We start from the raw sequence: 14,433 nt of genomic DNA, 5'->3' as shown, positions 1-14,433 counted from the left end.
CCGGGAGTTGGCTGGTTCAACCGAGAACTTCCCCTAACGCCCGGTAATCTGAAAAAAGGGATTTCCTGCACAGCTTAAAATCAACCATCAACATAGAAGGAGAAAACAATAGTGAAACCCCGATCAAATGGAGATACCTGCCACTATATTTCAGAATCTAAACCATCATTCAAACCCCAAAGATCAGATAAGATACCTGTGCCTAGATCAATCTTCATTAAGCTATCATTAATGGCTGAAAATAAAATTATGCAGAAAAAATAGAACAATCTTACAGCATTTTCAGAAGAGTAACACTAGCAAGATTTTTAACACCAAAGTCTTTCTTTATTAGCACAAAAAATGACTACAAGAGAGCTTTCTTTAGCACCAGACTCTCAGATCTCAATCTGATCTCAAATGTGACCCCTAGCACCCTATTTAAAGTAAAAAATCCCAACAGCTAGTTCGAGTGATCCATGTCAAAATGATCTCGACCGTCAATGAGGATCAAGATATCTCTTAATCTCATCCGTCGAATTTTTAATGCATTAAAAAATTGAAGTTCTGCATTTATTTACTCAAAATATTATTATTTTATTATTTTTTAAGTTTTTACTTTATTTTATTATTTTTATTATTTTTTAAGTTTTTACTTTATTTTATTATTTTTATTTATTATTATTATTTTTATTTATTTTTTAATTTTTCAATTTTTTTTATTTATTTAAATAATTTTAAAATGGATCCTCGAACTTAGCCTTTGGAAAAATCACCTAGGACCTAGGACTTAGGACTTATGAGGGGATTAAAAACATTTTCTAACCCTCAAGACACTTTACATCATGACTTTTACAACTTTACATCTCAAGGGGGAGAACCCATTTGACATAGACCCTCATAAACCACCCAGTTCTGCGACACAACTATAATCTAGCATATTAACACACTAGGATTATCCTAAGATTCTAATGACAAAATCCATTTCGGCTTTGGGGTTAGGCTGAAGGAAAACTCTGCCGATCATAGATCGGTGAGACAAAAAACCTTCCGGAACGTAGATTATCACTAGAAAATTAGGTCCACCTAGGCAATTTACATACATGACTCAACTCTGCTAAGATTATTTACAATTAAATATGCAGACTGGGTTTACAACATAAATTGATCAAGCTGTCGATGACTGTCAAATGGCACGGACATGTCGATCAAGCGCTATCCCTTTTTTGCGAAGAAAAGGGGGTGTACTGCTGGGAAGTTGACACGTAGTGGTCAACAGTGTTATAATGATTTAAAAACATATGATACATCTCTTATTGAACATAAAATTCCATTAAAACCAGAGGCAAAACCTTTCAAGCAAAAATTGAGGAGAATTAATCATGTCCTCCTTCCTATTATTGAAAAAGAACTCAAGAAGCTACTTGATGCTAAAATAATAGTTCCATTGAGATATTCTGATTGGGTAGCTAATTTAGTTCCAGTGAGAAAAAAGAATGGTGAAATTAGATTATGTGTGGATTTTAGGAATTTGAATAAATCTTCTCTGAAAGATAATTATCCATTACCCAAGATGGATCAATTACTTCAGAAAGTTTCAGGAGCTAATAGAATTTCCATGTTAGATGGTTTTTCTGGATATAATCAGATTATGGTTAGTCCAGAGGATAGAGAAAAGACTGCATTCACAACTCCTTGGGGCACATTCATGTATGCTCGGATGCCTTTTGGGTTAACTAATATTGGAGCTACATTTCAATGAGCTATGGACTTAGCATTTTTGGGCAAGACCAACAAATTTGTTGTTATTTATCTAGATGATTTCACTGTTTTTTTTCCAATTCTGACCAAAAGCATTTAAAGCATTCGAGAAAGGTTTTTAACAGGTGTAGAAAATTTGGGATTTTCCTTAATCCCAAGAAGTCTTTGTTTGCACTCCAAGAAGGAAAACTGCTCGGCCACATCATTTCTAAAGAAGTAGTCATTGATCCTAAAAGAGTCTCAGCTATACAAGCACTTACATTACCAAGGAATAAGAAGGAGATTTAGGCTTTCCTTGGGAAAATTATTTTTTTAAGAAGGTTTATCCCTAATTATGTTGAAATAGTTAAGGATATAACTGATATGCTGAAAAAGAATCATGAAGTTAAATGGACTATTCTTGCAAGGTATGCATTTGATCATATTAAAAAGGCCATTGTAGAAGCTCCTATTTTAGCCAGTCTAGATTACTCTGAACCATTTAGTATCTTTTCTTTTGCCTCTGAAACTACCTTAGCTGTTGTTCTTTTGCAAAAGAATAAAGATGGAGATGACCAACCCATTGCCTTTTTTAGCAAAGTCATGAGAGATGCTGAGCTAAAGTATGACATCATTGAAAAACATGCCTATTCTTTAGTTCAAGCTCTGAAAGCCTTTAGAGTCTATCTCCTCCACTCTTCTATTATTGCCTATGTACCCAATAGTGTTGTCAAAACTGTTTTAACTCAACTTGATACTGATGGAAGGAGAGGGAGATGGATAACTAAGATTTTAGAGTATGATCTCATTATCAAGACTACCAAGCTGGTAAAAGGTCAAGGCCTGGCCAAGCTCCTTGCTGAGTCCAATTGTAAGATCTTAGGAATAAATTTTGTTTTTGAAATCCCAACTGAGAAGAATCCACAAGAACCTTCTGCAACCCCCACATAGGAGAATCCACAAGAACCTTCTGAGAGCCCAATTGAGAAGAATCCACAACAACCTTCTGAAATCCCAACACAGGGGAATCCACAAGAACCTTCTGCACTAGATCAGTCAATTCCGATTCACATTGATGATTTTTTTTATTTTTATCAGATTGGTACTTTGATATTGTGAATTTTCTTAGAAAATTTGAATGTCCATCTGAATTTACCAAGAACAATGTAAAACACTGAAGTCGAAGGCCATAAAATACTGTATTGTTAATGCAAATCTGTATTGGAAGGATCCTCTTAACATCCTTTTACTTTGCTTAACAGAAAATGAGACAGAAGGGATCATTGATCAATTTCATGCAGGTATTTGTGGAGGGCACTATGCTTGGAGGGCTACGACATACAAGATTTCAAGAGTAGGGTTTTATTGGCCTACTTTGTTTGCACAACAGATTTTATCTCCTTCTACTCCCCAAACTCCTACTTCTCAAACCAAGCAGGACAAGAGGCCCAGAGAAGGATCTTCATCATCAACCATAGGTGAAAAGGAATTCATTCATTATTAGAAGAAATCAAGGACTGACTCCAAAGGCAGTACTACTACTCATGGTCAGAAGGAGCCTATAATCATCAATTTGGATGATTCACAAGTTTCTACAGGGACAAAAGAAGCTGCAATCACTACTCCATCTTCCTCTTCAGTTTCACAAAATTTATTGGAGATCACTCAGTCTCTAGGAGCAAGTGAGCATGAGGAGTCAAACATCTTCACTAATTTCCTTGAAATTAAGCAGAAGAATGAATCTTTAAAGGCAAATGTATATGCTCAGTTTTGGAAACAGACATCTACTTCACAGCACAGGTTATTAACATCTTTTGACAGTGAGAAAGGCAGGATGCAAATGGCATTTCTACAAGCTCAAGTGCCTTTTCCAAAGGCTTCTTCAGATTATAATAAGATTGTATTTTCTTTTGATGCCAACCAAATACATCCAATCGATTGGATGGATATGCATAGGCAATTTGGTGAGATGCTTTTCTCTACCATGACCAACATTGCTATGGCATTATCAAAACTCAAAACAGCTCTTTCAAATGTACAGTCACAATTGAAGATAGAAAAGATATCCTCTTTGGCAAAGGATAACAGGGTCAAAACATTAGAAGACTTAGTGATTAAAATTGGGTATGATCCCACTGATGTTAAAGCTGCAGAAGACATTAGAAAGAAGAATGCAGACATTCCTGCATTAAGGAAGCAACTCAAATTACCTTCTACAGAGTATCCTCAAACCAAGGAGATAGCAAAAAGTGAACAACACAAAGAAGAGATGCTCAAGTTGATCATTGAGCAAAATGTACAGATAAAGACAATGGAAGAGCAAATTGAGAAATTGCTTAAAGAAAAAGAGCAATCTACTCAACTAGCCATAGCTCCAATTACAGTTATACCTATTACAGTGTCAAGGACAACAGGGGAATCGACATCAGCAACAACAGAATCTACATCATTAGCAAGAGATTTGAACGAAGTCTTACAGGAGCTGACTCACCAGAAACAAGAGAATGAAAGGCTTCACAAGAAATTTAAGAATCTGGAGACCCAGAAGATTAAAAATCACAGTCTTTATGTTGAGAAGATGCAAAAGACCCACCGATTGACTAGAAGAATAGAAGAGTTGGAAAGTGAGTCATTAATGTCTCACACCTTGGCCCAAGCTAAGGAAAACATTTTGGCAGATATCAGTTAGGCCATAATTGAAGTATGGCCCTCCATACAGATCATTTTTGAGCAGGAAGAACTTATAAACAGATGTCAGATAACTATTGAAGAAGTTAAAGAACTTCTTAAAGACAAACCAAGTGAAGCCACTGACATGATCAAAGTTCTTAATTCAAAAACCAAGGCCGAGTTGGAGCAGATTCAGATTCTGGACAGAACAGAAACCATTCTGGAGATTAAGAAGGTTTTGTAGAAAAAGAACCTCATGACTCAGTTGGAGACCAAGTGCCAAGCCTTGAAGACTATTGTTCAAAGGTTTCATTTTAAATTTAACTTACTCAATCAGAGAGGACTGCTAGGATTAGTGGCACCAAATGACAGGTTGATCAGTTTGGAAGAATATTGTCAGAAGCTTTATACAATAGCAACTGATAAAGCTAGTTTTGCAGGTGTAAAGGGTAATCTTACTGGGAAACAAATGTTAGAGGCTTTAGATTTTGATTTGACAATTAAGCATGAGATTAAACACATTTTTGTAAATAAGCCCACTTTTGAAAAGTACACCGAGGTTGATGAAGTTTACAGGAAATTGGTAAATCTTTCTATACCAAGTGAAGACAGATGGGATCACTTATGTGAAACTATCGAGTAACTTTCATCATCAACTAACAGACAACTGGGCAACACTTTTTGGGGACCAGATCATCAACAAATTCCTGAAAGATAGTGCCAACACTTAGCAGTTTTAAAATTCCTATAGTTTTGTACTATTTTTGTATTTTTGTTTAAAAGTATCTAGAAGAACTTTTATTTTTGTATAAATAACTCCTTCGAGTTATTAAGGGTTGAACCCTTGGATGAACTTTCAAAGCAGAATTGTAATCGAGCTGGAGATTTGCTTCAAGTTAATGAAAGGATTCTGAATTTGCCTCCTATAGTTTGTCTCCTTGTGAGTTTTTCTTATGTGCTTATTTCATTATGTCTTTCTTCATGTATTTAAGCCTTTATGCAAAAATCTAGGTAAGATCATACTGAGTATCAGTCAGTCTTAAATCCCCTGTGAAGTTATAAACAATAATTAGGGAATAGTTTATAAAACTATCTGTTATTATAAACTCCTCTATATCAATTAATTGTCACACCCATCTGCATTAGATTAAATATATTTTGTTGTACAGGAAAACATTGTTTGCCTGTATTCTTTTCTTATAACCAATCAAATATTCTGTCTGAATATTTAGCAAGTTATATTTCATCAAGACTCTGCTATTCACCCACTTTAAATCAATTAACTATTTTAGACAAATAAACAACCCTTTCATCCAACTTAGCAACTGTTAAGGCTTAAGCACCTGTTTTCGATCTGTTCATAACATCAATCATCCAAAAACTTTAAAAACAAACAAAACATTTTAGATGCTCTGGCATGATTAACTAACCTAGAATCATCTCAGAGGACAACAATAAGTACCTTTGATATGGTCTCTTGAAGAGCAAGCTATTCCTTGTTTCATTGGATTGTGCCTTGTCCTTAGTCTGAGTTACCTTCTTGAGCTTATCCTATCCGTCACCTCTGGACAATTGCCTTAGTATACCTATTAGGTGACTGATACCAGGAAGCCTCCCTTGTTGTGAAAATCCATTGAAGAGTAGGAGGTGGTGTGTTGTGGTGACATTGGGCCTCCACCTTAGTGTTGTCCCTTGGTCTAGTTCTTGTCTTGTGAGGTCTCTCACAAGGCCTGCTAGATTTTGAGGCAACAAGGAGGATGCTATGAAATTAGAGATGGTGGTTTGCAAGTAGGAGTATATTGCCAAGGGTGCACATGTCCTATCTAGGTTACAATGGATTCAGGAATGGTATGAGGGCCCAAATTCTTTTTTAACTTCTTAAAATGGAAATTTGTGGTAGATAGGATTCTTGGTTTGCACAAGTTTGATGTTACTTTTGAGGAGGACCCCACCATTGGCAATGATATGTTTGCTCCCTGCCCCACCCCCCTTGTGCTTTGATGGATAGTGTGGTGGTTTATAAGAATTATTGCTACAAGGTCATTCCCTACAAGTTTTTAGTTGGAGATTGGGCAAGCTTTGATAAGGGGTTCTCGAAAGAAGAACTCTTTGCAATGCTTAAGTCCAGGCATAATGGGAAGTGCCTAGGGTTGGATGGGTTTCCTTGTGAGTTCTACTGCTACAAGGTTATTTGGGAAATGGTGCGGATGATCTTTGTTGTTGAATTGAGGCTTCTGTGATCCATATCAAGTTTATGAGAGATTTTTCGGTGTAAATCACATGATATTTCATTTGTCGATGCGTTTCGAACCAACCAGTGTGGTTCGTCGTCAGGACAGGTGATTTAATTGATCTTTTAAATGAGGGTTTTATTAAACTTATTTCAAAGAATATGACAAGGGATTCCATTGGTAGGTGAAGACCTATTTTGTCAAGCCTTATGATTGGATAACTAGAACTTCGTTGACTTGTTTTGGGTTTGGATTAATGAGGAGAGTGTTCCATGGTATGACACTTGTCATGCATAGGAGGGGTCTAAGTGTCCTTAAATAGCCCCAAAACTGCTTGGGGAGGTGTGACCCATGCCTCAGTATCCACTGATTATCAATCTATTTGGTTTTTGAATTCATAATCCAAAATTTAAGAGCAAAGACATTTAAATTGGGCTTCTTACATTCAACAGTTGTATTTAGTCACTAATCTACTTAATAGACCCCTGATTGAGATTCTTTCATGTTGGACATCAGATGTGCAGCCTATGAGGGCTCGGAATCCCAATATTTAACTGACACACACTTCAGTCCTAACATGGAGTCAATTCAACAACCCACTGTGGTTGATTAGACCACTGCCTGGATTGTGTGTTTTGTTATGGATTTCTATACACTCGGGATCATGTGTTCTTGTTGGATCAACAGTTCAACTTGCATTCTTATCAAGGAGACCCACTTGTCATCACATGGAGGGTATTTTGATATGAAAAAGACTCTGCTTCACTTGCAGAGGTACTTCTTTGGCCGTTCCATGCAGAAACAAGCAGAAGCTTATAGTTGGAATTTTTCACACTACAGCCAAAGCAAGTCTGCGAAGAGGAAGCTTTTGTTGCATCAGCTATTGGCAGTTCTCTCCAGGTCTCAGGAATCCATTTCAATGGATTTCATTGTTAGTATGTCAACCCCTCGATGGAAACATGATTGCATCTTTCTGGTTCAAAGATGGCATTTTTCATATAATGCAACAAAGCTATTAATGCTCCTAAATCTGTAGAACTTTTTTCTAGCATACTTGGAGCCCATTTTGGGTTACCGTGGACTATTATTTCCTTTCTTGACTTTAGATTTCTCAATCGCTTTTGGGATACATTGTGGAATTTTTTAGGCTGTCAACTTCAGTTCTCTAGTGCATTGCATCAACAAACGAACGTTCAAACAGAGGTCATGAACAAAACCTTGGTTCATGCTTCCTGTATCTATAGTCAGCAAAAAACAATATTTTACAACACAACTACAACAGAGCCACCCATGTCTCTATAGGAGACTCTCCTTTTGAGGTCTCTTTTGGCTTTCAGCCTCTTTCTCTTTATGAGATTCTTGTTGCTCTCCTAGATCCACTGGTAGCTCACTAGCAAAAGGAGCAAGATAAATCTTTTTCTTTTTTGCAAAACTAAGCAAAATCTATAGCAGGATTCATGACTTCCTTCTGTAGGCACATGCCAGGTACAAAGCACTTCATGATTGGCATCAAGCTGCTCCATATTTTCAGGTTAGTGACAAGTTTGGTCGCATTTGGACAGGCAACACTTCAAAAATCAGTGCCATCTCAAGCTCAATCCCATTTGGGACAGTCCTTACACCATCATATAGCACATGTGTCCTAATGCTTTCAAGTTGGACCTTATACCTTAGCTTGGCATCCATGTTGTGGTGAATGTTAAGCCAGTTGAAGTTGTATGAGCCACCTCACTTGAAGTAGTCTGTTGCTGTCATATATTGGGAGGGAACAACTCCATATTTTGTGTGTTCCCTTCCTGAAGATACTCTTCTTGATGTCTTCACTATATTGTAATTTTTCCTGTAGATCTGATGGTTCCTCTGAGAATCTCGTATTGCTGAGGGAACTTAAGTGCTATAATTATCTATCAGATTGTATCAATGTCATTTGCAGTTTTTCTTGTTTTACTTCAAATGGTTTAGTTGAACTCTATTGGTTGATGTGGATTATGTAATGAATGCATGGCACATGCTGAACTGCAGCTTCATTCAACTCATCAAAGTTGGACGTCAGATATAAATCCCAGGGCCAATTTTTTGACCAAGGCCAAGTCTGGTCATTTTATAGCAGAGCACAATTCTGATACCAGATAGATCAAGTTGGTATGAATGCCCAATGGAGGTTTTGGCCAGCCGCCATATAATTGTGTTTCCAGTCTCTTTTCATTATCTGCAGACAATTAAGTGATTATATTATTATTTTTATTTAGATAGTCGTTCTGCAGAAGGAAGGAATTATTTCTGCGCCCCGCTTTCAGGTAATTTAGTCTCGATTTATGTTTCTAAAAGATTTCCTCTCTCACTTCCAGTCTGTCATGACTTGTTAGAATTTCATTTTGTTCCTGTTACCTTCCTATTCTGTACTGGTAAGATAGTTCGAGTCCAAAAGAAAGGTAACAATCTTAGGGAAAGTTAAAGATTCTGCCCACTGTCTGCTTAGCGGACACTGAAAATTTCAATACTGAAATCCTATTGTAGTAACTGGAATTAATTCTTCTAATTGTTAATTAATTTAACAATTTATTTGCTACGGCAAATATTGAATAAATCACACTGCAATCTTCACAAATAAAAGACTGCGGAATAATAGCGCTGGAAACTGAGAAAATATTAACACACGCACACAATAAAAATGACACCGTTATTTTTGGACAAATGTCTCCAGACTAACCCAACTTGGGAAAACCGGTGCAACAGTTGAGGGTTTTTATTATTACGCAGCAGTGAGAAATTCTGAGTACAATAATCTGGATGCCGAATTTGGCAATCCTACAGAGAATAATATTGGCAAAATTCAGGTGAGGAATTTTCCTCACTCCACAGGCAAATCCAGGCTCTGATTGCAGCTCCAAGTGAGTCGTCCAAACTGCCTCTGCGTTGGCTTGCATCACCCTAGCACAATATTTGCCACGCTCAACCTGAATTAGCTGCTCCTGTAGCCGTCCTGTTTGCCACTGGCTGAGAAGCTGTCTCTCTGGCCTTCTAGAACCCCATTCCCAGCCTTTGGAATTGAAACTTGACTTCTCTCCATCTAAATCGAACTGCCCTCTAGGGGCTTCTGCGCAGCCCCTGCGTCAACCTCACTATGGTATGTCTGCCTCTCTACAAATGCACTCGCTGGATCTAGAAAATTCCTCTAGCCTCACTGCCCCTGCCCCTCACTGTCTCTGCATCGATCTCTGGCTTTCCGGCAACTGTTGCTGCTCTCTGGAAATCGATCTGCGAAGGAAATCGAACTTTTGGTGTTCTGGTGTATTTTCTCCAAGTGCCCATTGACTTCCTCATATAATCTATTGTTGGAGCACCAATGGCCAAGAATAAATCTTGAACAATGGCTAGGATCATCTTGGAATCGATCCATGTGCGTTTCTAGATGATTCGCACCTTTACTTAATTAATTATGATTAATTAACCGTATTCCCTAAGTTTAGACTTAGGAAATATTTAAAAATTGGTTAATAACCTAATTATGTCACTTTTAGGTGGAATTTCCAGAAACGATTATGGGTTTTGGAGATCTCATGTATTCTAGCCTCTCCACCAAATTTCGTGGCTAGAACACATTTGATGCTACAAAAACTAACACTCCCAATTAGCGAGGAATGTGTTCTAGTACTACACACCCTGCCACAACACCCTGTCTCTGTATCACCACCTGTCATGTTGTTGATGTCTGGTTGCTGGTGCCCACCAACTACTGTGCAACTCTGATGCTGCATCTATGCTGCTGTTGACACGGCCATACAGCTGCTAACTCTGCATCTGCACTGCAACTCCCTCTCTTCTGTTGCTTCTGCAACTGCAATCACTGCAACTGAAAAGCATCCAAAATAATAAATCATTTGTGTTTAGTATGATGCATCTGTCTTCTGAGTCCTGACTGCTACTAGCCTCTGCACTGTCTCTGAAGAACCTGTGCTGCTGCTGACTCTGCACTATGCCACTCTGCACTGCGCTCTCCAGTATCTGACTGCAACTGTCACTCTGGAATTCCGACCGCATCAACTCCCACAGATCCATCCTGCTATTGAACACTGTGGGTCCCTGTAGCCAGGTAATGATCCATGAGGTGTACTCCTTAAGGACCTTGCCCATTCTCTGGGGCTACAACTCCAAGTCACCCCATCTCACTCCTAGAGGTATGTGAGAAATCATAGAAAAGTCTTTCTCCAACCTGGAGGATAGCCTATCTATCTTAGCATGTGCTGCTACCTGGTCCTGCTTCTCCTCTTTGTCTTTCTTTATGAGAGGACACTGGGTATTGTAGTGCCAAACTTGCCACACTTGAAGCACTTGACCTTAGATAGGTCCTTCTTCTTCTTTCTTTGCTCACCCTGCCCTTGACAGAGACCCTTTGATGCGAGGGCCACATTCTCCTCCTCATTCACCACCTTTTGTCTGCTGCTACTTCTCCCACTGATGGAGCTCTTCAATAGAGCTCGTTGCAACTCCTCCCGCTGCAAATCGGCTTACATTCTGTCCCATCCTGGTAGCGTATTTCTGCCCAATATACTTTGGACGAAGACTTGCCAATCCTTTGAGACACTATTGAGTGCCAATCGTACTAGTGCTGAAGGTTGATGTGCTACCCCAATAGCTGAAAGCTGGTCTTGGACCTCCCTAATCCTGGTGAGGAAGGGATTTATGCCTTCCCCTTCTGCATCCTGATGCATCTCAGCTTCTCCTCTAGGAACATCTTCCGCTGCTCAGAAGTACCTTGGTATAGCGTGGAGAGACCATCCCACATCTCTTTGGCCGTTCCCTTGGCCGCTATATGTGAGACAATATGGCCCCAAACTCCATCCAGGATCAACCGCTTCGCCCACACCATCTCCTTCTATATTCCTTGAGCTGGTCTGCATCTTAAGGAACTGCCACTACATTATCAATGTAGGATTTCAGGCCATATTCATCTGGACGAAAGGACATCCTAGCCTTCCAGATGACATAGTTGGATGATCCATCCAACCAATCTTGATCTCTAAGCCCTGTAGTGGTCATCTCTTATGTCGAAAACTCCCTCTTTCTCTGTGCTCGACTGTTGCTCTGCTATTTGCACTGCTTCCTGGAATGCGTGGCTCTACTAGCTGCTACTTCCAATCTGCAACTGGAAATTCGAACTTCCGAGAGTCGAAGTTCTTCGAGGAAAAATTTCCCTCTGCTATGTGTGCTTTTCTCTTCCACTCGACGCGAATTCTGCTTCTGCAACCTGCAGCAAAACCCTCTGTGTCCAACCAGGAATTTGCTCAGCGAAAATCTGAGCTACAACTGCTCCCTTTGACTGCTGGAATCACTCTCCTGGGAAAATCGAATTTTCTGCACCTGTACCATTGAAAATGGAACTGTTGGCCCAACTATTTGTCTTGCTTGTCTGAGCACTCCGTTGCCTCAAGAATTTCGGCCTAGTGCTCCCTCTGAGTAGCGAAATTCTTTCTTCGCTTATGAGCTTCCCGGCTGATCAATCACGCTCTGATAACATGTGAAAATTTCAAGACTGAAATCCTATTGCAGCAACTGGAATTAATTATTCTAATTGTTAATTAATTTAACAATTTATTTGCTATGGCAAATACTAAATAAATCACACTGCAACTTTCATAAATAAAATACTACGGAAATAATAGCACTGGAAACTGAGAAAATACTAGCACACACAACAAAAATGACACCATTATTTTTGGACAAAAGTCCCCGGAAAACCCAACTTGGGAAAACCGGTGCAATCGCTGAGGGTTTTTATTCTTATGCAACAGTGAGAAATTATGAGTACAATAATCTGGATGCCAAATCTGGCAACCCTACAGAGAAAAAAACTGGCAAAATTTTAGTGAGGAATTTTCCCCACCCCACAGGGAAATCCAGGCTGTGACTGCAACTCCAAGTGAGTCATCCAAACTGCCTCTGCGTTGGCTTGCGTCACCCTAGCGTAGTATATATGCTACACTCAACTTGAATTAGCTGCTCCTGTAGCTGTTATGTCTGCCACTGGTTGAGAAACTGTCTCTCCGGCCTTCTGGAACCCCTTTCTCGGCCTCTAGAATTGAAACTCGACTTCTCTCCAGCTAAATTGAACTGCCCTCTAGAGGCTTCTGTGCAGCCCTTTCGTCAGGCTCATTGTGGTATTTTTGCCTCTCTACAAATGCACTCACTGGATCTGGAAAACTTCCTCCAACCTCACTGTCCTCGTCCCTCACTATCTCATCTTCGATCTTTGGCTTTCCGGCAACTGCTGCTGCTCTTTGGAAATCGATCTGCCAAGGAAATCAAACTTTTGGAGCACCAATGACTAAGATTAAATCTTAATCAATGGCTAGGATCATCTTGGAGTCGATCCATGTGAGTTTCTAGATGATTCGCACCTTTACTTAATTGATTATGATTAATTAACCATATTCCCTAAGTTTAAACTTAGGAAATATTTAAAAACTGGTTAATAATCTAATTAAATCACTTCTAGGTGGAATTTCCAGAAACGATTTCTGAGTTTTGGAGATATCATGTATTCTAGCATCTCCACCAAATTTCATGGCTAGAATGCATCCAATGTTACAAAAACTAACTCCTCTCTCACTTTAGGTGGGCTCTCTTTTGGTACAAAGGGGTTTCCCCAAATATGATTTCTAAATCACTTTTTATTAACCTGTGAGATACAAATCAGATTTAGCAATCTAAGATTTATGATATTTAATGAAAATTCTATTGTGGATTCAAGTATATAGTGCCTACTCCTTGGGCGATGGAGTCAAAAACACTTTTAAGGACTTGAAGAATTCAACAGTAGACAATATTCAAATAATGGAAATGCAAAAACAGCAATCATTGTTAATTATGACAGTGCTGCAAATTCAATTTCCTGCCAACATACTAAGCCCATAAATATTCAATAGTACCCCAGTTATAATCTTGTTTCATCACATAAATCAGATTCTGAAATATGAAGTGAATGACAGTCTTCTATTATGAAAAATACTAAGTAGCCCAGATAAATTACATAACAAGAGCTGAAATTATGGGTCCTTAACAGGACAATAATGTCACTTTTCGGACATCTTAAACTGGAACGTAAAGGCTATAACAGCAACAGAATTTCCAGTGAAGAAGAGAGGAACACAGGATACAACAATGGTCTTATGAGAGATAATTGCAGCCCTTCTCCTTGTTGGAGGAAATTCAATTCTCCCTGTTGAATGAGAGCATTGTGGAGTGACATGTCAACTTGTAAGTTTCAAACCCTAGGTATTTGGCATGATGGAGAATTGTTATAACTATTATATTCATTGATTACTTCTTTCTTGGTACACGCGGAACGTTGGAAACAACACAATCACTTTTGACTATTTGGAGCATGGAATTGACTGGCATTTATTTACTCATTATCTTGAAGTGTTGATCTACTTCTCAAAGCCTTTGTTCACACGTGGGAAGTTATTCTTGAGGGCTGTACTACCTAAAGAGGCCACACGTGTCTCCTACATTTGGTCAAATGGCACAATTTGAAGATCTTTTGAAGAGGACGACATATGGAGGGTAATCATCTTGTGTTCCTTGATATTTTGATGTGGTTGAAGGCCCCAATCTGTGGAGGGAAGTTTTGTACGTCGGCATGACAGTTGGCATAACCGCTCGATTATTTATTTATTGTTGACTTGTCTTATGGAGTTGGTTACATGAGATCATTCCATAATTGTTTTCCTTGGAGTAGATTACATGTTGACTTGTCTTATGGAGTTGGTTACATGAGAACATCATTTAATTGAGATAAAGTATACTAAGG

At 38.8% G+C, this 14,433-nt stretch overlaps 1 protein-coding gene across 3 annotated transcripts in view; it reads left to right on the top strand.

Annotated features, from left to right (window-relative positions):
* The window catches only part of LOC149142081 (transcription factor TGA2.2-like), a 257,623-nt gene that overhangs the window by 49,015 nt on the left and 194,175 nt on the right, over nucleotides 1–14,433 (top strand). The window contains exon 2 of one of the 3 annotated variants that reach the window (XM_089449661.1): nucleotides 8,643–8,762. The exons of the other annotated variants lie outside the window; for them this stretch is intronic. The gene's annotated coding sequence lies outside the window, so the exon portion shown is untranslated. The remainder of the gene's footprint in view (nucleotides 1–8,642; nucleotides 8,763–14,433) is intronic. 3 annotated transcript variants of the gene reach the window in all.

The sequence above is a fragment of the Pinus tabuliformis genome, chromosome X (assembly GCF_031772625.1).
Source record: "Pinus tabuliformis cultivar Carrire ecotype Pingquan chromosome X, CPIR1, whole genome shotgun sequence".
NCBI classification, from domain to species: domain Eukaryota; kingdom Viridiplantae; phylum Streptophyta; class Pinopsida; order Pinales; family Pinaceae; genus Pinus; species Pinus tabuliformis.
Note: the sequence above shows the minus strand (reverse complement) of the source record. Positions and strands in the feature narration are given on the sequence as shown.